General features: G+C 42.4%; 2 long non-coding RNA genes across 2 annotated transcripts; both read right to left on the bottom strand.

Moving 5' to 3' along the window:
• Positions 1-213: 213 nt before the first annotated feature.
• Positions 214-1,762, bottom strand: LOC123591750. Its single transcript, XR_006709485.1, has 3 exons — positions 1,547-1,762; positions 1,181-1,255; positions 214-562 (listed from the first exon to the last, which is right to left on the bottom strand). It is a non-coding gene; the product is annotated as an uncharacterized LOC123591750 (long non-coding RNA).
• Positions 1,763-9,469: 7,707 nt separating this feature from the next.
• LOC123591876 lies at positions 9,470-11,018 on the bottom strand. Its single transcript, XR_006709493.1, has 3 exons — positions 10,803-11,018; positions 10,437-10,511; positions 9,470-9,818 (listed from the first exon to the last, which is right to left on the bottom strand). It is a non-coding gene; the product is annotated as an uncharacterized LOC123591876 (long non-coding RNA).
• Between the last annotated feature and the right edge of the window lie 973 nt (positions 11,019-11,991).

The following is an 11,991-nucleotide window of genomic DNA, read 5'->3' as shown; positions in this document are numbered from 1 at the left end:
TCCTACCTGAGTTACATACTTAACCTTTAGAACGCTGGGCACTTACAATAATATGTCGACTGTTATCCCAACAAGGGACTCGCCTTCATTTGATCAAGTCAGCTTAATGCCAAAACCCCCAGATATGGCTCCAACAACGAAAACTAATCAATACCAAGTAGGAGTAGAGATGAACAATTCTACCTAAAATGCAATAAATACAATCCAGCCACACATCAAAATAATACATTTTATTTACAGATACAATAATCATTGAACATCAAGACACCTTTTGGTACAACCTCTTACAACAACACCGTATGTTCATTGGACTCTCCACCTCTCACAATTGCAGTTGCCTTTAAAACATCATTTCTCAAATTTCGATGCGGCCGTCAGACCTCTAATGGCGCTGGTGACAAGGAAGCCCAGGTCGAGGTAGACAAAAGTAACACGTATTCACAGTGTTGCACTCTCTGAAATCTTGAGTCAAGGAAAGAAAAACCACGAATACTTCCAGTGGCTGATCTTCTACAAGCAGTGGTCATTTCAGAGCATGTAGCATATTTGAAACAAGTTCTTCCTGGAAGAAAGGTTTAAAACATGTTAAAATTAATGGTGCACTTCCGGGGTATTGTGGGCAGCTGGAGACTTGGATAAAGTCCACACTTCAGAAACAAAGTGTGAAAAGAAATATTCTCTTCAGTGACCTGACATGTGTGTTTTATATACTCTCACAGTGTTCTCAAGATGAACACAAGAGATACGATTCGTATTAGTAAGACTTTGCATCACAACACTCAGACAGACAGGGATGTCTGGGGAGCTAAATTGGTTAAGGCCCCAAATCTTGGTTTCAGCTCAGGTCATGACCTAATGCTTCTCGAGTTCGAGCCCTACGTCTGGCCCTGGGCTGACAACATGGAGACTGTTTGGGGTTCTCTCTCTCTCTCTCTCTGCCTCTCCCCCACTCATGCCATAACATTTCTCAAAAGAAATAAATAAGGTTTAACAATATACGTATTTTTTAAAAAGTAAATAAATTGGGCAACACAAAGACTGTTGTGTCTTATGGGTTTCATTGTCGTTGTGAATCTCAGCTCACAGCCGCTGGTCAAGCCAAAGAAATCTCAAAGAAACACATAAAGGTGTTGGAAAAAGACAGAATTCGGTGACCATGGAGCAGGTTGGGAGTACTCACACAGCTCTTCACTTCTTCCATTGTTTCATACAACATTTTGAGAAACTGTCTCCTCTTTTTATGGTGCGAGATTACCTTAAGGAAAAGACAATCAAATGGGACGTATTATTCAATCTTATTTCATTCAAAATTTTGAAAACTCTATTCTTTCATTGTCCACGTTTTCGTCACTGCAAAATGTTCATGTTGCTGTACTCTCCAGATGAGTACAACTCTGGGAAATTGCAACTATTCGAAAACGACTCTCTTTTCTTTCCTAATAACACCAAGTTAGAGGCTATTCTCCTTGGAAGGAGACCTCTGACATCAAGACAAATGGCCATTTTAGAGAGATGAATTTTCCGCACGACTTGCCATCGGCCTTACCTTTTTCCGGCCATGGTGGCGAGTTTTCCTGAGTTTCTTCTCTGTTCTTGATTCCCACATTCCATCCTGGTCCCACTCAGGAACCAGTGATGTTTTCTCTGCCTCCTGATCATCCAGCTTCAAATCTGACACTTCAAAGAAAGCCAGCTCTGAAGGGGAAATGAAGAAGGTCAGTTTTTCCAGACTTGGGGATATTTGAGATTAAGATCCACCCATGTAGAATATATACATGAAAGAGTGACTATGTGCATGAACAATCCAACTGATAGAGGCTAAAATCCTGAAATCTGTCCTAAGCAAATGCAAGAAACCAAAACACAACATCTGGTCTCTGATGTCGCATCCCTAACTTTTGCCCCACCCCAGTCATCTTCAAAACCTCTTAGTGACTCAGACAAACCTCGTGAAGCAGCTTGACACACATCTTCCTTTCCTGTCCTTTCTTTTTCTCCATTTGCTGGCATCTCCAACAGCATTTTAATATCATCTTCCATTTCATACTTTTGGAGAAACTGGGCTAGAAACTCATCGCCAACAACGGGTTTATCTGATAATACAGAAAAGAAATGCTGAAATTTGGAGACTCCGGGGAAATTAGATTTCCCAAAACATATTCTTCTTGTACAACACTCAGTAATACCCCTACGTCATGAATTAGAGTTAAGCCATGGGTGGGTGCTATGGAAAACAGAGCAGAAAACAGTTAGATAACAAAGAGAGAGGGGCGCCTGGGTGTCTCAGTCATTAAGCATCTGACTCTTGGTTTCCAGTAAGGTCATGATCTCACAGTTCTTGGGATCCAGCCCGCGTCCACCTTTGCACTGACAACATGGAGTTTGTTGGGTTTTTTCTCTCCCCCCCTCTCTTCTGCCCTCTCCCCCCGCCCACCCCGACACAAACAATTTAAAAAAAAGAAACTGAGGGTACAGGTATCATCTGAGAGCGATATATTCACTCAGGTCTTAGAGTAAAAGACAAGTAAAGATTTCAATTCCTACAAGGCTAAAAGCTCTCACATGTAAACATATAGTCTTGTCCTTGGCCTTGAGTTCTTCCTTTGCCTAACCAGCAGAGAAGTGTTGAAAGGTCAATAGATAGACATTAAGGATCTTAAAGGCAACAGCTTAAAGGAATAACACACACAAATTCTAAAGAGAAGGACAGTGTTGTCAAAAGAATACCCGTATGGGAGATATCCTCTCTTTGACGTATGTTCAAGGGAATTTCCATTGAACCATTCTGGAAAACAAAATGGAGAAGATTTTCAATATGGTGGGACTTCTGAGCCCATTGGAGCACGTAGATTTCTTAGACATGGTGGACAACCAAAGGCGATATTTGTGAGGGTCTTTTGGCTGAATACTGTCACCCGGAAGGTGAACTGAAACTAAGGCTGTAATCGCCACAAACTTTAATGGTATCTGATACGTTTTAGTCCGGACACTCGTAGGCAGTTAGGTCCTTGAAGGCAAGTTGGAGACAATTGCACAGTCTATGGCTTTGCCCTGATGCCACCCGCTGTGACTCTGGGCCCAGCATTTGGCTCATGAAAAATCCAATACAGTTGCAGAGAATCCAGCCTCCATTGTTATACTCCCATACTCCTCACAAGCACCTCTAGAATTCTAGGTAATTCTCCAGAGCCCCCAAGTACTAAGCGGTGCCGTAGTCCAATACTAATCTTTCCTTCATGCAACAGCCCCTCCGTGTTAAGCATGCCCTCGACATGGACTCACTAATATTTCCACGTGCCCAAGGTCAAAACTCCCCTAGGCATCTCCAGGATGCTTCTTGGCCCTCAAAATATTCTACAACCTGCATAATAGTTTTCTGCCAGTCCCATTTTCCTCTAACCCCCGGGGAAAAGCCATAACCCACCTGGCATGGCAAGCTCTCCATCCTTGAAATGGCTGAAGACAGATTTCCACCTGGAGACTTCTGTTTTGAAAGGCAAGGAAATCGCATTAGCATGAACCAAATCAAATCCATCAAGTCGTTACAGGAAGCTTGGCTCTCACCTTTATCCCTGATAACATGAGGACCTTTCAGACTCTTTCACCATGACGATGATACTCCCACTTTGATTTGAGTGCATACGTTTTCTATGGGTACCTTGGATCCCTGAAGCCCATTTATGGAAGTCACGTGTAAAATCCCCGGATAAGTGAATTTTCAGGGTCAGAGGATAGTTCCCAAACACAGTCATATGGACCCCGCACCTAAATTTTAGGAAGATTCGTAGCAGAGCCCAGGAAGACTGAGTGTAACCCTAACTATTGACAAGCTAGCTACAAAAGAATTCTTCAGTTCAAATTGTCTGTTGTTCCCTTCTAGAATTGTGATTTCAGAGAGAAAATACAAATTTGGCATTGCAGAGTTGGCTTTAAAATATTTGAGAACCTCCTAAGAATTTATGTTTTTACTCTGTCAACGAATACAATGGCATTGTTTTTGTCAAGGCGATACAAGTGTTCCGAGTATTTTTAACAGGCTCAGCCAACTGAGATCCTACAAGGAAATCAACTAAAGTTCCGGTCTCCCGGGCACCTGGGTGGCTCAGTCCGTTAAGCTTCCGACTTCAGCTTAAGTCATAATCTCCTGGTTGGTAAGTTTGATCCCCAGGTGGGAGGGACTCTGTGCTGACAGTTCAGAGCCTGGAGCCTGCTTCACATTCTGTGTCTCCCTCTCTCTCTGCCCTCCCCTGCTTACACTCTTTGTCTCTCTCTCCCAAAAATAAAGAAACACTACAAACGAAATCGTTTTAAACCCTGCAACAAAACTACAGACAAATCATATTGATTAACATAGATTTGTTAAGATCTTAAAAGGTTGCTTAGAAGAGTCATGTGTTAGGGGCTCCGGACTGGCTTCGTCGGTTAAGCCTCTGACTTGGGCTCAAGTCATGATCTCATGGTTAGTGAGCTCCAGCCCAGCTTCCTGTGAGCCCTGCTTCTCTCTCCCCGCCCCCTTCCCCTGGCTCACCTGGGCCCCGTCTCTCTCCCTCTCAAAAAAAATAAAAAAGAAAAGCAATATATTAGGAAGAAGTACACTTTACTGCAGGAATTCAAGAACGGTTCAGCATATAGGAATCAATTAACATTATCTGTTTAGGTTGCAAATTAACACTATAAACTGAGGAAGACAAGTCCCCGTGATAATGCTGATAGGTGTCAGAGGAAAACATGTGATGCTCTACAGCAAATTGCACATTTTAGAAAATTCTCATCAAATTAGATGCAGTGAAGCACTTTTTTTTTTTTTTTTTAATTTCAGACAAGATAATTAGCATATAGTGCAACCATGATTTCAGGAGTAGATTCCTTAATGCCCCTTGCCCATTTAGCCCATCCCCCCTCCCACAATCCCTCCGATAACCCCCTGTTGATTCTCCATATTTAAGAGTCTCCTACGTTTTGTAATACTCCACTGTATACATTTATCACATCAATGTATTACTCCATTGTATATATATATATCCCATCTCCTTTATCCATTCATCTGTCGATGGACATTTGGGCTCTTTCCTTACTTTGGCTATTGTTGGTAAACACTTTTTTAAAAATGAATGAATATAAATAGGACGGATTTTTTAACGCTGACTTTTTTTCTTCTCTTATATTTTTGAGTATTTGTTCTTTTTTCAATTTTTTACATTTAATGTTTATTAATTTTGAGGAAGAGACAGAGACAAAGAGCGAGCAGAGGAGGGCCAGAGAGAGAAAGAGGGACACAGAATCTGAAGCAATCTCCTGGCTCTGAGCTGTTAGCACAGAACCTCACGTGGGGCTTGAACTCCTGAACCTCGATATCATGACTGGAGCAGAAGGCAGATGTTTAACCGACTGAGCCACTCAGGCGCTCCTTTATCTACTTTTTCTAGACCCATGGTCTGTTCTTTCCAAGCCTTTGGTCCCAGTCCCATGGAGATCATATCTTTGAGTTCTGCTCTCTTGACGATGAGCAGTTTTCACTTTAAATTTCTATCCAATTTATGTAGTACATCATTTAAAAAACTGAGCTCTTATCTGAGTGTATGATCCTCCTTCTTCATATTTAACACTGTTCTTTTTATAGTCCTCGTTTTTAAACATTTTTCTTCATCTCCAATGGGTAGGATTCTTGCCAGACTCCGGGGCTAACAGGCATGTAGATTTCCCTTGGGTGATTTCATTTGATATACATACGTGTGGGTGGAATGCCCTTCAAGGAGCAATATTTACCCGTCACTTTGTTGTCATTAGCACTTACCTCAATTCCTAGTGGTCTACCTCAAATCTTTCATCGAAGGCAGTGTTTGTTAAACTGAAGATCACAACGTATTAACAGATCCTGATATCACTTTAGAAAATCACACCTCGAAATGTCCTTGTGCACTGCCCATAACTGTGTAACGACTGCTTAGCCATGGCTGTTTTCAGTTGTATGTACGTATTCATTCATATGCGCGTAAAATGCGTTTCTTACTGTGGTCATAGTCACAATTGTTGAAGAGCACTGCTCTTGGCTGGATGTGCTCTGCTAAAATCGGTTGATCCCTTAGTCCCACTGCCCGTTTCTGGAATCCTTTGAAATACAGGAACGTAACAAAATTTAAATCCACCGTCTGATGCACGTGTTGGTCACACATCAAAAGAGAATAAAACTTTCTCTGATACTCTGACGTGTCTCTCCTTCCCTATTTCCTAAACGCTGCTGGCCCTGGCCTTTGCGAAGACTGCTTTTCAACACAGTGATAAAAGATTAAATGCAATGGATAGTGTCGATAGTACAGGGATAACTGACTCTTCCATATTATGCTTTAACAGGACCCTAAATCTCTAAACAAGGGAGAGGAAAGGAGACAAGAGTGAAGTATCTTTCAGGCTCCTCTCAGGTAGATGGAGCTTCTGTATCTGTTTAGAACCCATCATCACTATCTGTGCATTCAGTGGAAGGAAATCGTGATTTGCTAGTAGTCTTTTAGTTAAATTTTTTTTTTTTTCTTTTTTTCCAAACTCGTCTGTTTCATGCTGCATATTTCCTGGAGAAACTGCAGTAAAATTTCCGGTCTCACAACATTTGAAAGTACCTTTTATTTTATTTATTTTTCTTTATTTTTTAATTATTCATGTTTGAAAGATAGAGAGACACAGAGTGCAAATGGAGGGGGGCAGAGAGAGAGGGAGACACGGAATTCCAAGCAGGCTCCAGGTTCCAAACTGTCAGCACAGAACCCGATGCGGGGCTCGAACTCACGGACCGCAAGAGCGTGACCTGAGTCGAGTCAGCCGCTCAACTGACTGAGCCACCCAGGCGCCCCTTTTTTGATTTTAAGTTTGTTTATTTATTTATTTATTTATATATTTATTTATAGAGATAGAGACATCACAAGTCAGGGAGGGGCAGAGAGAGAGGGAGACAGAATCCCAAGCAGGCTGTGGGTTGCCCCCACCGAGCCCCATGTGGGGCTCTAACTCAGGAGAAGGTGGGATCATACCTGAGCCAAAACCCATAGTCTGACACTGAATCGACTAAGCCAGCCAGGTGTCCCCGAAAGCACCGATTGTATTTATTTAAAATTGTCACCTGCCTGTTTTGTCCATCATTATATCCACGTTGTTTCTCTCATCTCTTTTTCATTTTGTGTCCTTTGCAACTTTGGGAAAAAATTTCAACCTCAAATGGACCTAGAGGATCCAAAAGGAAATATCCCCTGCGTACGTGCTCTGCACTTAGGAAAACAACATGTAAGAACTATGGGGCTGATTTCCCTTAAGTGCCCAAGTTACAGAAAATTGATAATGTTGACATCGTCTTAAATGATAGGGAATTGGTCAGGGGTTATCTTGCGTGACCCTTGTGATGTGTTGATTCACCTGCAGTGTCCAGACAGGTGAACAAGAACCACCCCCGATCAGGTGGGTCTCACCCGAGAAGTACAAGTGAACTGCATTTGGATGATTGGATTGCTTTTGTCTGCTGGGGGAATTTTTTTTTTCAACGTTTATTTATTTTTGGGACAGAGAGAGACAGGGCATGAACGGGGGAGGGGCAGAGAGAGAGGGAGACACAGAATCGGAAACAGGCTCCAGGCTCTGAGCCATCAACCCAGAGCCCGACGTGGGGCTCGAACTCACGGACCGCGAGATCGTGACCTGGCTGAAGTCGGACGCTTAACCGACTGCGCCACCCAGGCACCCCTGCTGGGGGAATTTTCAAAGCTGGTCTCTGTTTTTATTCTAGAAGATTCTGAGTGCCTCTCCCCTCTTTGGATTCCCAGCTCATTAACACAGCCTCCGCCACGCCCTCAACTCACCCACCTGTAGCTTGCCTCACTTTGCCCGTTTCAAATTGCAATTCCTCCCTTATTCCCAAAGTCATCTGTTTTGATATGGAGCTTCTTTTTTAGGTCAATATTCCTTGGATCAGAAGTAGGATTCAGGGGTTCTTGTGTGGATCAGTGGGTTAAGCATCTGGCTTCGGCTAAGGTCAAGAGCTCACGGTTGTTGGGTTCAAGTCCCACATCTGGCTCTGTGCTGACAGCTGGGGGCATGGAGCCTGCTTCAGATCTGTGACTCCTTGTCTTGGCCCTTCTCCTCCTTGCGTGCTCTCTCTCTCAAAAATAAATAAACATTTAAAAAAAATTTTTTTAAGTAAATAAATGGGGGTAATAGAAACTCTGAAACGTGGGTTCTAGAAAGATCCTACTGCCCAGAGATCCATGGAACTGCATGAGGAAGACATCTTCCCACAGGAGGAGAGAACTGAAAACAATAACTGAACGAGGCTGGATTTCCCACTCAAGAACGGCAAGCAAGAAACAGAGAAATCGAAACCGTGTTATGCAAATTAACAATAGGGTTGACACAACTAAGATTACAAACTATTTTAAAAGAAATGAAAATAAAGACTCATCACACCACAATCACCAGGACAGAAGAAAAGTAGCACTCTGAGGAAAAGGTGTGATTTAAAATATGCTAATAGAAGAAAGACTGTAAAGAATTATCTCAACGCCACATGTTATGAAATTAAACATCTTAAGAGGGGCACATGGGAGGCTCAGTCTGTTAAGCGTCTGACTTGAGCTGAGGTCACCATCACTCGGGTTATGAGTTAGAGCCACGGGTCTCCCTCTGTGCTAACAGCTCCGAGCCTGGAGCCTGCTTCAGTTTCTGTGTCTCCCTCTCTCTCTGTCCCTCCCCTGCTCTCTCTCTCTCTCTCTCTCAAAAATAAATACAGTAACAAAAATTTGTGAATCTTGCAGAAAGCTAACATCCAAGAATTTCAAGAGTCACCTAACAAAGATCAAAGTAAGAAGAAATAAAATAGAAAATCGCACTTAAAAGAGCAGTGAAATCTCAACCTAGACTTTTCCGGGAGACCTGGGTGGCTGAGGCAGTTAAGCCTCTTATGTCGGCTCATGTCATGATCTCCTGGTTTGTGAGTTGTAGCCCCATGTCGGGCTCTATGCTGACCGCTCAGAGCCTGGAGCCAGCTTCACATCCTGTGTCTCCCTCTCTCTCTGCCACTCCACCCACTCATGCAAGATCTCCCTCTCTCTGTAGTCAAAACTCAATACTTGTTAAAAGTGTTTTTTTCAAAATAGACTCTTCCTAGTAAAAAGTAAATGGTTACACTTGACACAAGGAAATCAAAAGCTAGCACAGAATCCATACCCAGAAAAGATCACCAAGATTGCTTTACAAATAGAGTCACCTAGCCATGGCTTCCTACCTGAGTTACATACTTAACCTTTAGAACGCTGGGCACTTACAATAATATGTCGACTGTTATCCCAACAAGGGACTCGCCTTCATTTGATCAAGTCAGCTTAATGCCAAAACCCCCAGATATGGCTCCAACAACGAAAACTAATCAATACCAAGTAGGAGTAGAGATGAACAATTCTACCTAAAATGCAATAAATACAATCCAGCCACACATCAAAATAATACATTTTATTTACAGATACAATAATCATTGAACATCAAGACACCTTTTGGTACAACCTCTTACAACAACACCGTATGTTCATTGGACTCTCCACCTCTCACAATTGCAGTTGCCTTTAAAACATCATTTCTCAAATTTCGATGCGGCCGTCAGACCTCTAATGGCGCTGGTGACAAGGAAGCCCAGGTCGAGGTAGACAAAAGTAACACGTATTCACAGTGTTGCACTCTCTGAAATCTTGAGTCAAGGAAAGAAAAACCACGAATACTTCCAGTGGCTGATCTTCTACAAGCAGTGGTCATTTCAGAGCATGTAGCATATTTGAAACAAGTTCTTCCTGGAAGAAAGGTTTAAAACATGTTAAAATTAATGGTGCACTTCCGGGGTATTGTGGGCAGCTGGAGACTTGGATAAAGTCCACACTTCAGAAACAAAGTGTGAAAAGAAATATTCTCTTCAGTGACCTGACATGTGTGTTTTATATACTCTCACAGTGTTCTCAAGATGAACACAAGAGATACGATTCGTATTAGTAAGACTTTGCATCACAACACTCAGACAGACAGGGATGTCTGGGGAGCTAAATTGGTTAAGGCCCCAAATCTTGGTTTCAGCTCAGGTCATGACCTAATGCTTCTCGAGTTCGAGCCCTACGTCTGGCCCTGGGCTGACAACATGGAGACTGTTTGGGGTTCTCTCTCTCTCTCTCTCTGCCTCTCCCCCACTCATGCCATAACATTTCTCAAAAGAAATAAATAAGGTTTAACAATATACGTATTTTTTAAAAAGTAAATAAATTGGGCAACACAAAGACTGTTGTGTCTTATGGGTTTCATTGTCGTTGTGAATCTCAGCTCACAGCCGCTGGTCAAGCCAAAGAAATCTCAAAGAAACACATAAAGGTGTTGGAAAAAGACAGAATTCGGTGACCATGGAGCAGGTTGGGAGTACTCACACAGCTCTTCACTTCTTCCATTGTTTCATACAACATTTTGAGAAACTGTCTCCTCTTTTTATGGTGCGAGATTACCTTAAGGAAAAGACAATCAAATGGGACGTATTATTCAATCTTATTTCATTCAAAATTTTGAAAACTCTATTCTTTCATTGTCCACGTTTTCGTCACTGCAAAATGTTCATGTTGCTGTACTCTCCAGATGAGTACAACTCTGGGAAATTGCAACTATTTGAAAACGACTCTCTTTTCTTTCCTAATAACACCAAGTTAGAGGCTATTCTCCTTGGAAGGAGACCTCTGACATCAAGACAAATGGCCATTTTAGAGAGATGAATTTTCCGCACGACTTGCCATCGGCCTTACCTTTTTCCGGCCATGGTGGCGAGTTTTCCTGAGTTTCTTCTCTGTTCTTGATTCCCACATTCCATCCTGGTCCCACTCAGGAACCAGTGATGTTTTCTCTGCCTCCTGATCATCCAGCTTCAAATCTGACACTTCAAAGAAAGCCAGCTCTGAAGGGGAAATGAAGAAGGTCAGTTTTTCCAGACTTGGGGATATTTGAGATTAAGATCCACCCATGTAGAATATATACATGAAAGAGTGACTATGTGCATGAACAATCCAACTGATAGAGGCTAAAATCCTGAAATCTGTCCTAAGCAAATGCAAGAAACCAAAACACAACATCTGGTCTCTGATGTCGCATCCCTAACTTTTGCCCCACCCCAGTCATCTTCAAAACCTCTTAGTGACTCAGACAAACCTCGTGAAGCAGCTTGACACACATCTTCCTTTCCTGTCCTTTCTTTTTCTCCATTTGCTGGCATCTCCAACAGCATTTTAATATCATCTTCCATTTCATACTTTTGGAGAAACTGGGCTAGAAACTCATCGCCAACAACGGGTTTATCTGATAATACAGAAAAGAAATGCTGAAATTTGGAGACTCCGGGGAAATTAGATTTCCCAAAACATATTCTTCTTGTACAACACTCAGTAATACCCCTACGTCATGAATTAGAGTTAAGCCATGGGTGGGTGCTATGGAAAACAGAGCAGAAAACAGTTAGATAACAAAGAGAGAGGGGCGCCTGGGTGTCTCAGTCATTAAGCATCTGACTCTTGGTTTCCAGTAAGGTCATGATCTCACAGTTCTTGGGATCCAGCCCGCGTCCACCTTTGCACTGACAACATGGAGTTTGTTGGGTTTTTTCTCTCCCCCCCTCTCTTCTGCCCTCTCCCCCCGCCCACCCCGACACAAACAATTTAAAAAAAAGAAACTGAGGGTACAGGTATCATCTGAGAGCGATATATTCACTCAGGTCTTAGAGTAAAAGACAAGTAAAGATTTCAATTCCTACAAGGCTAAAAGCTCTCACATGTAAACATATAGTCTTGTCCTTGGCCTTGAGTTCTTCCTTTGCCTAACCAGCAGAGAAGTGTTGAAAGGTCAATAGATAGACATTAAGGATCTTAAAGGCAACAGCTTAAAGGAATAACACACACAAATTCTAAAGAGAAGGACAGTGTTGTCAAAAGAATACCCGTATGG

The sequence above is a fragment of the Leopardus geoffroyi genome, chromosome B4 (genome assembly GCF_018350155.1).
Source record: "Leopardus geoffroyi isolate Oge1 chromosome B4, O.geoffroyi_Oge1_pat1.0, whole genome shotgun sequence".
NCBI lineage: Eukaryota > Metazoa > Chordata > Mammalia > Carnivora > Felidae > Leopardus > Leopardus geoffroyi.
Note: the sequence above shows the minus strand (reverse complement) of the source record. Positions and strands in the feature narration are given on the sequence as shown.